Source organism: Bubalus bubalis, chromosome 3 (genome assembly GCF_019923935.1).
Source record: "Bubalus bubalis isolate 160015118507 breed Murrah chromosome 3, NDDB_SH_1, whole genome shotgun sequence".
NCBI lineage: Eukaryota > Metazoa > Chordata > Mammalia > Artiodactyla > Bovidae > Bubalus > Bubalus bubalis.
Window position 1 is genome coordinate 69896319 of NC_059159.1, and position 12354 is coordinate 69908672.

Consider the following 12354-nt stretch of genomic DNA (forward strand, 5'->3'; position numbering starts at 1 on the left):
AACAAATAACACACAAGGGAATTCCCATAAGGATAACAGCTGATCTTTCAATAGAAACTCTTCAAGCCGGGAGGGAATGGCAAGACATACTTAAAGTAATGAAAGAAAATAACCTACAGCCCAGATTACTGTACCCAGCAAGGATCTCATTCAAATATGAAGGAGAAATCAAAAGCTTTTCAGACAAGCAAAAGCTGAGAGAATTCAGCACCACCAAACCAGCTCTCCAACAAATACTAAAGGATATTCTCTAGACAGGAAACACAAAAACAGTGTATAAAATCGAACCCAAAACAATAAAGTAAATGGCAACGGGATCATACTTATCAGTAATTACCTTAAACGTAAATGGGTTGAATGACCCAACCAAAAGACAAAGACTGGCTGAATGGATACAAAAATAAGACCCCTACATATGTTATCTACAAGAGACCCACCTCAAAACAGGGGACACATACAGACTGAAAGTGAAGGACTGGAAAAAGATTTTCCATGCAAATAGGGACCAAAAGAAAGCAGGAGTAGCAATACTTATATCAGATAAAATAGACTTTAAAACAAAGGCTGTGAAAAGAGACAAAGATGGTCACTACATAATGATCAAAGGATCAATCCAAGAAGAAGATATAACAATTATAAATATATATGCACCCAACATGGGAGCACCGCAATATGTAAGACAAACGCTAACAAGTATGAAAGGAGAAATTAACAATAACACAATAATAGTGGGACACTTTAATACCCCACTCACACCTATGGATAGATCAACTAAACAGAAAATTAACAAGGAAACACAAACTTTAAATGATACAATAGACCAGTTAGACCTAATTGATATCTATAGGACATTTCATCCCAAAACAATGAATTTCACCTTTTTCTCAAGCGCACATGGAAACTTCTCCAGGATAGATCATGTCCTGGGCCATAAAGCTAGCCTTGGTAAATTCAAAACAGTAGAAATCATTCCAAGCATCTTTTCTGACCACAATGCAGTAAGATTAGATCTCAATTACAGGAGAAAAACTATTAAAAATTCCAACATATGGAGGCTGAACAACACGCTGCTGAATAACCAACAAATCACAGAAGCAATCAAAAAAGAAATCAAAATTTGCATAGAAACGAATGAAAATGAATACACAACAACCCAAAACCTATGTGACACTTTAAAAGCAGTCCTAAGGGGAAAGTTCATAGCAATACAGGCATACCTCAAGAAACAAGAAAAAAGTCAAATAAATAACCTAACCCTACACCTAAAGCAACTAGAAAAGGAAGAAATGAAGAACCCCAGGGTTAGTAGAAGGAAAGAAATCTTAAAAATTAGGGCAGAAATAAATGCAAAAGAAACAAAAGAGACCATAGCAAAAATCAACAAAGCCAAAAGCTGGTTCTTTGAAAAGATAAAAAAAAAATTGACAAACCATTAGCCAGACTCATCAAGAAACAAAGGGAGAAAAATCAAATCAATAAAATTAGACATGAAAATGGAGAGATTACAACAGAAAACACAGAAATACAAAGGATCATAAGAGACTACTATCAACAATTATATGCCAATAAAATGGACAACATGGAAGAAATGGACAAATTCTTAGAAAAGTACAACTTTCCAAAACTCGACCCAGAAGAAATAGAAAATCTTAACAGACCCATCACAAGCACGGATATTGAAACTGTAATCAAAAATCTCCCAGCAAACAAAAGCCCAGGTCCAGACAGCTTCACAGCTGAATTCTACCAAAAATTTAGAGAAGGGCTAACACCTATCCTGCTCAAACTCTTCCAGAAAATTGCAGAGGAAGGTAAACTTCCAAACTCATTCTATGAGGCCACCAGCACCCTAATACCAAAACATGACAAAGATCCCACAAAAAAATAAAACTGCAGGCCAATATCACTGATGAACATAGATGCAAAAATCCTTAACAAAATTCTAGCAATCAGAATCCAACAACACATTAAAAAGATTATATACCAGGATCAAGTGGGCTTTATCCCAGGGATGCAAGGATTCTTCAATATCCGCAAATCAATCAATGTAATACACCACATTAACAAATTGAAAAGTAAAAACCATATGATTATCTCAATAGATGCAGAGAAAGCCTTTGACAAAATTCAACATCCATTTATGATAAAAACTCTCCAGAAAGCAGGAATAGAAGGAACATACCTCAGCATAATAAAAGCTATATATGACAAACCCACAGCAAACATTATCCTCAATGGTGAAAAATTGAAAGCATTTCCTCTAAAGTCAGGAACAAGACAAGGGTACCCACTTTCACCATTACTATTCAACATAGTTTTGGAAGTTTTGGCCGCAGCAATCAGAGCAGAAAAAGAAATAAAAGGAATCCAAATTGGAAAAGAAGAAGTAAAACTCTCACTATTTGCAGATGACATGATCCTCTACATAGAAAACCCTAAAGACTCCACCAGAAAATTACTAGAACTAATCAATGACTATAGTAAAGTTGCAGGATATAAAATCAACACCCAGAAATCCCTTGCATTCCTATACACTAATAATGAGAAAACAGAAAGAGAAATTAAGGAAACAATTCCATTCACCATTGCAACGGAAAGAATAAAATACTTAGGAATATATCTACCTAAAGAAACTAAAGACCTATATATAGAAAACTATAAAACACTGGTGAAAGAAATCAAAGAGGACACTAACAGATGGAGAAATATACCATGTTCATGGATTGGAAGAATCAATATAGTGAAAATGAGTATACTACCCAAAGCAATCTATAGATTCAATGCAATCCCTATCAAGCTACCAACAGCATTCTTCACAGAGCTAGAACAAATAATTTCACAATTTGTATGGAAATACAAAAAACCTCGAATAGCCAAAGCTATCTTGAGAGAGAATAATGGAACTGGAGGAATCAACCTACCTGACTTCAGGCTCTATTACAAAGCCACAGTTATCAAGACAGTATGGTACTGGCACAAAGACAGAAATACAGATCAATGGAACAAAATAGAAAGCCCAGAGATAAATCCACACACATATGGACACCTTATCTTTGACAAAGGAGGCAAGAATATACAATGGATTAAAGACAATCTCTTTAACAAGTGGTGCTGAGAAAACTGGTCAACCACTTGTAAAAGAATGAAACTAGAACACTTTCTGACACCATACACAGAAATAAACTCAAAATGGATTAACGATCTCAACGTAAGACCAGAAACTATAAAACTCTTAGAGGAGAACATAGGCAAAACACTCTCCAACGTACATCATAGCACGATCTATGACCCACCTCCCAGAATATTGGAAATAAAAGCCAAAATAAACAAATGGGACCTAATTAAACTTAAAAGCTTCTGCACAACAAAGGAAACTATTAGCAAGGTGAAAGGGCAGCCTTCAGAATGGGAGAAAATAATAGCAAATGAAGCAACTGACAAACAACTAATCTCAAAAATATACAAGCAACTCCTACAGCTCAACTCCAAAAAAATAAATGACCCAATCAAAAAATGGGCCAAAGAACTAAATAGACATTTCTCCAAAGAAGACACACAGATGGCTAACAAACACATGAAAAGATGCTCAACATCACTCATTATCAGAGAAATGCAAATCAAAACCACTATGAGGTACCATTTCACACCAGTCAGAATGGCTGCAATCCAAAAGTCTACAAGCAATAAATGCTGGAGAGGGTGTGGAGAAAAGGGAACCCTCTTACACTGTTGGTGGGAATGCAAACTAGTACAGTCACTACAGAGAACAGTGTGGAGATTCCTTAAAAAACTGGAAATAGACCTGCCTTATGATCCAGCAATCCCACTGCTGGGCATACACACTGAGGAAACCAGAAGGGAAAGAGACACGTGTACCCCAATGTTCATCGCAGCACTGTTTATAATAGCCAGGACGTGGAAGCAACCTAGATGTCCATCAGCAGATGAATGGATAAGAAAGCTGTGGTACATATACACAATGGAGCATTACTCAGCCATTAAAAAGAAAACATTTGAATCAGTTCTAATGAGGTGGATGAAACTGGAGCCTGTTATACAGAGTGAAGTAAGCCAGAAAGAAAAACACCAATACAGTGTACTAACGCATATATATGGAATTTAGAAAGATGGTAACAATAACCCTGTGTACGAGACAGCAAAAGAGACACTGATGTATAGATCAGTCTTATGGACTCTGGGGGGGAGGGAGAGGGTGGGGAGATTTGGGAGAATGGCATTGAAACATGTATAATATCATGTATGAAACGAGTTGCCAGTCCAGGTTCGATGCACGATACTGGATGCTTGGGGCTGGTGCACTGGGACGACCCAGGGGGAGAGTGTGGGGGGGGGGGGGGGGGTTCAGGATGCAGGGCACGGGTGTACCTGTGGCGGATTCATTTCGATGTTTGGCAGAGCTAATACAATATTGTAAAATTTAAAAATAAAATAAAATTTAAAAAAATTAAAAAATAATTAAATATATCAATCAAAACTAGCAGAGGCAAATGAAAATAATGTGAGTCAATTGTGGACATTGAGAAATGGAAGGAAGGGGAAACAGTCAGGAAATTTGCATGGAAAATCAATTGCTTTGTCTAAAAAAAAAAATTAAACTAGCATAAGAATGAAAACAAATCCTAGTGGATAAAACCACAGTAGACTTGTTTTGTGTGAGGTAACATCTGCTGAGCCCAGAAAGCCTACCAAAGACACTAGTTCATAATAAACACCTTTTGTTGGTGCTGCCACAAGGACCACATTAGTGAATTTCCCTTAATACAACTGATAAATTTGTTTGAAAAAAAAAGAAACCCACGCTAAAGTCATTAAATCATTTCTAAAATTCAAAAAGAGAATCAGCTTTTTCAAAGAAAACCAACCAAAACTGTATAAATCTAGATTACTATGTATGTAATCCTGGACCTGATTTAGATGATACATAACTGCATTTAGAATATGCCCCACAAATATAAATAACATTCTATGAATACAATAAAGAAACAGAGATACTGTTTAAAAGAAAAAGAAAATTAATCATTGAGCATTCTTTAAAATGAAGCTCCCAGTGAAACTGGGAATAAATCAGTGTTCTTCTTTGTCACCACTTACATTAACTTTTACATTCTTATTGAGTATAGTTGATTTACAATCTATTAGTTTCACCTGCACAGCAAAGTGAATGTCACTATTTATATTAACTTTTTATCTCAGGACCCAGAACAATTAGATTCAGAATTAAAAACTATGGAACTGAAAAATAAACATAAAAACTGCCATTAAATGTAGCTTACATGAATTTCTACATATAAAATTCTACTATAAAAATTCTAAAAGCTAAGAAGAAAGTTTACAAAGTACAAAATATTTTAAACAATAAGTAAAGGATTCTTACAAGTCAATACAAATAACAATTGTCATATATATTAAAAATCAGTGAGTAGAGAAACGAACAATGTGGTAAAATGTAAACCTTTACTGGAAACATAGGAGGATGTATACATTTTCTGATAAGTTGAAATAATTTCATAATTTTTAAAGGAATTATTCCTACTGAGTTGAACGAATCTATAAAGACCTACAAGACCTTTCAGAACTAACACCCAAAAAAGATGTCCTTTTCATTATACGGGACTGGAATGCAAAAGTAGGAAGTCAAGAAACACCGGGAGTACCAGGCAAATTTGGCCCTGGAGTACGGAATGAAGCAAGGCAAAGGCTCATAGAGTTTTGCCAAGAGAATGCACTGGCATTCTCTTGGCAAACACACTCTTCCAACAACACAAGAGAAGACTCTACACATGGACATCACCAGATGATCAACACCGAAATCACATTGACTATATTCTTTGCAGCCAAAGATGCAGAAGCTCTATACAGTCAGCAAAAACAAGACCGGGAGCTGCCTGTGGCTCAGATCATGAACTCCTTATTGCCAAATTCAGACTTAAATTCAAGAAAGTAGGGAAAACCACTAGACCATTGAGGTATGACCTAAATCAAATCCCTTATGATTATACAGTGGAAGTGAGAAATAGATTTAAGGGACTAGATCTGATAGACAGAGTGCCTGATGAATGACGGATGGAGGTTCGTGATTGGATGGGAGACAGAGATCAAGACCATCCCCATGGAAAAGCAATTTAAAAAAGCAAAATGACTGTCTGAGGAGGCCTTACAAATAGCTGTGAAAAGAAGAGAAGCGAAAAGCAAAGGAGCAAAGGAAACATATAAGCATCTGAATACAGAGTTCCAAAGAATAGCAAGGAGACATAAGAAAGTCTTCCTCAGCAATCAATGTAAAGAAACAGAGGAAAACAACAGAATGGGAAAAACTAGAGAGCTCTTCAAGGAAATTCGAGATACCAAGGGAACATTTCATGCAAAGATGGGCTCGATAAAGGACAGAAGCGGTATGGACCTAACAGAAGCAAAATATATTAAGAAGAGGTGGCAAGAATACACAGAAGAACTGTACAAAAAAGACTTTAAGATGCAGATAATCAAGATGCTGTGATCACTCACCTAGAGCCAGACATCCTGGAATGTGAAGTCAAGTGGGCCTTAGAAAGCATCACAACAAGCAAAGCTAGTGGAGGAGATGGCATTCCAGTTGAGCTATTTCAAATCCTGAAAGATGATGCCGTGAAAGTGTTGCACACAATCTGCCAGCAAATTTGGAAAACGCAGCAGTGGCCACAGGACTGGGAGAGGTCAGTTTTCATTCCAGTCCCAAAGAAAGGCAATGCCAAAGAATGCTCAAACTACCGCACAATAGCACTCATCTCGCACTCTAGTAAAGTAATACTCAAAATTCTCCAAGCCAGGCTTCAGCAATACATGAACCGTGAACTTCGAGATGTTCATTTTCCAGATGTTTTAGAAAAGGCAGAGGAACCAGAGATCAAATTGCCAACATCTGCTGGATCACGGAAAAAGCAAGTGAGTTCCAGAAAAACATCTATTTCTGCTTTCTTGAGTATGCCAAAGCCTTTGACTGTGTGGATCACAATAAACTGTGGAAAATTCTTCAAGAGATGGAAATACCAGACCACCCGACCTGCCTCTTGAGAAACCTTTACGCAGGTCAGGAAGCAACAGTTAGAACTGGACATGGAACAGCAGACTGGTTCCGAATAGGAAAAGGACTACATCAAGGCTATATATTGTCACCCTGCTTGTTTAACTTATATGCAGAGAGCATCATGAGAAATGCTGGGCTGGAAAAAGCACAAGCTGGAATCAAGATTTCCAGGAGAAATATCAATAACCTCAGATATGCAGATGATACCACCCTTATGGCAGAAAGTGAATAGGCACTAAAAAGCCTCTTTATGAAAGTGAAAGAGGAGAGTGAAAAACTGGGCTTAAAGCTCAACATTCAGAAAATGAAGATCATGGCATCTGGTCCCGTCACTTCATGGCAAATAGATGGGGAAACTGTGGAGACAGCGTCAGGCTTTATTTTAGGGGGCTCCAAAATCTCTGCAGACAGTGACTGCAGCCATGAAATTTAAAGACGCTTACTCCTTGGAAGGAAAGTTATGACCAACCTAGACAGCATATTGAAAAGCAGAGATATTGCTTTGCCAACAAACGTCCATCTAGTCAAGGCTATGGTTTTTCCAGTGATCACGTATTGATGTTAGAGTTGGACTGTGAAGAAAGCTGAGCGCCAAAGAATTGATGCTTTTGAACTGTGGTGTTGGAGAAGACTCTTGAGAGTCCCTTAGACTGCAAGGACATCCAACCAGTCCATCCTAAAGGAGATCAGTCCTGGGTGTTCTTTGGAAGGACCGATGCTGAAGCTGAAACTCCAATACTTTGGCCACCTCATGTGAAGAGTTGACTCATTGGAAAAGACCCTGATGCTGGGAGGGATTGGGGGCAGGAGGAGAAGGGGACGACAGAGGATGAGATGGCTGGATGGCATCACCAACTCAATGGACATGATTTTGAGTCAACTTCAGGAGTTGGTGATGGACAGGGAGTCCTGGCCTGGTTGATTCACGGGGTCGCAAAGAATCAGACACGACTGAGCGACGGAACTGAACTGAACTGAACTGAACTGATTCCTACTGAGATTTCCAGTAATTATTTGACCAGGGTAATAAACAACATAAAATTATGTTTCCTGGAAACCATCACAAAGAAGTAATTATAATTTGGAGTGATGTTAAAATAATTTATTTGCATCAGCCTGGCTTCCACTGCAAACTAGGAAAACTCCTCCACTACATTAAAAAGGAAGATTTAACACTGGGAATTGGTTGACTACAAAGTTCACACTAAGGGCTAGAGAAAGAGACTCTAAGCTTGAGTCTGAAAGGACTCTAGACCATAATCATAAAGCTGGGTCCTCCTGAGACACAGAACCAAGAGGTGATACAAATATGAGTGAACCAGAAAAGAAATGAATGGTACTCTTGAGACAGAGACAAAAAGTGGAATACCTGAACTTTTTTTTACTTTTGAGGTAGGCCTACCTTCAGAGTGAAGTGAAACAGCAGCTCTCCTCAGAACTTGGCCCACCGGTTTCCCACTGGAAGTTACACTTCCTGCTCTCCATTTCACGCGTCCCTTGATGACACAGCTCAGAATTGGTCACCGGCGTATGGAGATGAGAGGCCCCAAAATCTGTAGTCAGCAAACTGGAAAACCAAAAAGTAAGTGGAAGAGCTGTAGACAGGGGTCACTTCCAGTTGGGAACCCACCTGGCAGTTCCACGAGGAAAGAAGGTGGCTTCAAAAAGAAATATCAAATACCCCATCTGCCTGTTGGCTCTATCTTTGAGTACTGTTCATTCCTTTTCTAAGTCACTTATAATCTCGCCTTGATAGTCTGTGTTCTAAGAACCGAATTATAAAGTTCACCAACACCAATTTGCCATATCTCAAGGTAAGAGAGAAAAGCAAGGAGGAAAAAATGATAATGCTGCTGAATTTATAATATATACAAGGATATATAAAATAGATGCTATGTATGTGTATTCGGATGACAGAAATTCCTTGTTTCCATTTCTCTTTCTCTTTGCCCTCAGCTGATATCTCTTTTGGCCAGGACCTCTACATGATGGGGTGACTCGCTCAGAACTTTTCAAAAAGCCACTTTCTGCCGGATGAAACAGTAGAATTAACTTTATTGCATGCTCCTCCCTGTGTTACTGAACAACAGAAGTCCAAGTGTCCGACACACAGTGAGGCCAAACAATGCTAAAACACTGCAGTTTGGAAGACAGAAAGGTTTATTGCACAGCCATGTAAACAGATGAGTGGCTCACGCTCTAAGAAGCCCCAAAATTACTGAAAGCTCTCATCAGAGCCCTTTGAAAAGCAAAAAAGGTGAGGGAGGGATGAGGTTAGTTGTTGCAAATCTCCTGGTTTAGATCCTTTGTTCTTGAGGTCAGGTCATGGCCAGGTGACGATGTTTCTGTAAATCACTACCAAATGAATGTTGTTCTCTGACTTGACAAGAAAGGGCAAGGTGCCAAGGTCCAACTTTCACCCTGCAAGGTCCTGGTCCTGGCTAAGAGGAGACAGAGCTCAGTTGGCAGCTCCCTCAGGGCCGGGTCCCCAGGCTCCACCCAGCTGTCATCTCTAAAGAAGCCAGGCGCCCAGCCCAGCTGGCTCTCAGGCTCCTCAGGCCACCCAAAGTGGGAGACGAGGTCCCACAGACTGTGGCCCAGCACACTGCCACTGCTGTTAGGTTGCAGAGAGCAGAATGGGAGAGAGGGGCACCGCTGCCGAAGGCCTGGGCTGAGGCTAGGGGGTGAGAGTGGTGAGGGCTCTGAAGCCCTGCAGGACTCAGCAGGAGTTTGAGAATTACCTTGCCTCGGATGTGAAATGAGGGCAACTGTACCGTAGTTTGAACATTCTTAGGCATTGCCCTTCTTTAAGACTGAAATGAAAACTGACTTTTTCCCGTCCTGTGGCCACTGCTGAGTTGCTGACATATTGAGTGCAGCACTTTAATAGCATCATCTTTTATGATTGTAAATAACTCTGCTGCACTTCTCTTACTACCTCTAGCTTTGGGCTACCCAGGTGGTGCTAGCAGTAAAGAACCCACCTACCAATTCAGGAGACATAAGAGACACGGGAAGATCCTCTGGAGGAGGGTATGGCAACCACTTCAATATTCTTGCCTGAAGAATCCATGGACAGAGGGACTCGATGGCCGGCTACAGTTCACAGGGTCACAGAGAGTCAGACCCTAAAGCAACTTAGCGTTCACATACATGCTATGCTATGCTAAGTCACTTCAGTCGTGTCCGACTCTGTGCGACCCCGTAGATGGCAGCCCACCAGGCTCTCCCGTCCCTGGGATTCTCCAAGCAAGACCACTGGAGTCGGCTGCCATTTCCTTCTCCAATGCATGACAGTGAAAAGTGAAAGTCAAGTCGCTCAGTCGTGTCCAACTCTTAGCAACCCCATGGACTGCAGCCTTCCAGGCTCCTCCGTCCATGGGTTTGTCCAGGCTAGAGCACTGGAGTGGGTCACTAGAGCCTTCTCCAATGGCAGGGCTAAGGCTAGAAAAGACCATGTGTGTGTGCTCAGTTCTTTAGCATGTCTGACTCTTTGTGAACCCATATACAATAGCCCGCCACTGTCCTCTGTCCACAGGATTTTCCAGCAAGAATACTGGCATGGGTTGCCATTTCCCCCTCCAGTGTATCTTCTGACCCTGGGATCCAACCCAAATCTCCTGCATTGGCAGACGGGTTCTTTACCACCGAGCTTCCTGGGAAGCCCCGTGGGTACTATTAACCCAATTCCAAGGAATTCAAGGCCTTTACAAGCTCTTGTTTATTTTCTGATGCACAAATGATGACTGTTTCCCCAAATCCCTTCTGGTATCAAGCAGTCTTGCTAATACAAGGGTGTCAAATTAACTGTAAAATGAAGCAGAGAGAAAATAGGAACAACTTATGCCACTACGATGCTAGCATCACCACCCACACTCTACTTGCTTCATCTCGCTCTTCTTTGTAATCTCTTTGTGCCACTTCTTTACTGACAACAGTTCTTGTAATGGATGAGGCACACTTATTCACACATGTGAAGTGTCTCCAAGTTATCCTTGACCTTAGAGTGAAAGTCATAGATGGTTACTGAAGCCTCAATCCTTGAACAATGGTTTAAACCAGATCAAACTTATTTCTGGAACTTGAAGCAATTCAACTGTTTCATTATGAGGTTCTGTGCTGAGGAAATAATCTGAGATGCGTGAAACAGTATGAATCAAAGCACTAAAGTATGAATAAAAAACACTAAACACTTGTACTACGTGCAGGGAATACATGGGATGGGAATAAGGACTATACTCAGGTTTATTCATATTGAGGAGTAATTAGAGTATGATGGAGAAGGCAAAGCCAGAATGTGGAAGACCTTTATCCAATTGCCATGGTCTTTAGAACTCGAGGAGCCTTGTTGCTAAGCACTTCAATCTGGAGCTTAAAGAATGAAGAGATGAAAGGGGAGAGATTTTTATTGTTCTTTGTCATGTGATGTTTCCATTTAAATCTTTGTTCACAGACCTTGGTGGCACAAACTATCACAAAGTCGTAACTAGAAAATACCATGGTAACCCTTAATTCTACCTGTGGTAAGTCTTTCAAGAATTTAACTGTGAAGGGAAAAGTGCTAGCATTTGTGCACGCATGAATTCACAAACACTCATCCATACAAACACAACATGATTCCTTGTGAATTTTTCAAAACTAGAGGGGTATCTATGACCTATATTATGTCCTATTCTGCCCTATTCTACTTGATTCAGAGTTTAAAAATAGTATACAAATGCATTTTTGCAATTTGGAAAATACTGAATTGGGCTGTAAATGAAAGGGAGGAGGCTGTGATAATTATGATACCGAGATGACTGAATTTGACGAAGCTGTGGAAAAAATGAAAAAAGGAATCTAGAGATAACATTTGTCAGTCTAGGTTGAAGTGTGTGTGCTAGTACATGGCACTGTACCACATTACTAGTGAAAGTGTTATATTCCCTCGTGAGCAGTGTCCCTAGAGTCCCTGCCTAGGACTATATAATGACTATTGTCCTTATTCTCATCCCATGTATTCCCATACGTAGAATGTAGAGGTGAAAATTGCAAGGATTCTACTCACAATTTAGAGGTTGCTGTCCTAAAATAGATCCCATTTAAGGATTCCATTTAGGATCTTCCTTCATTATGGAGCCTTGATATTTTGTCAAATATGCTCCTCTTTAGTACAAGAAAAGTACCCTAATACCCCAGGATCTCAGGTTACTTAAATGGTGAAAAAAAAAAAAAAATACTCAATCTAAAAAGTTAAGTCCCCCACCAACTCGCTGCAACAATAAAGGACA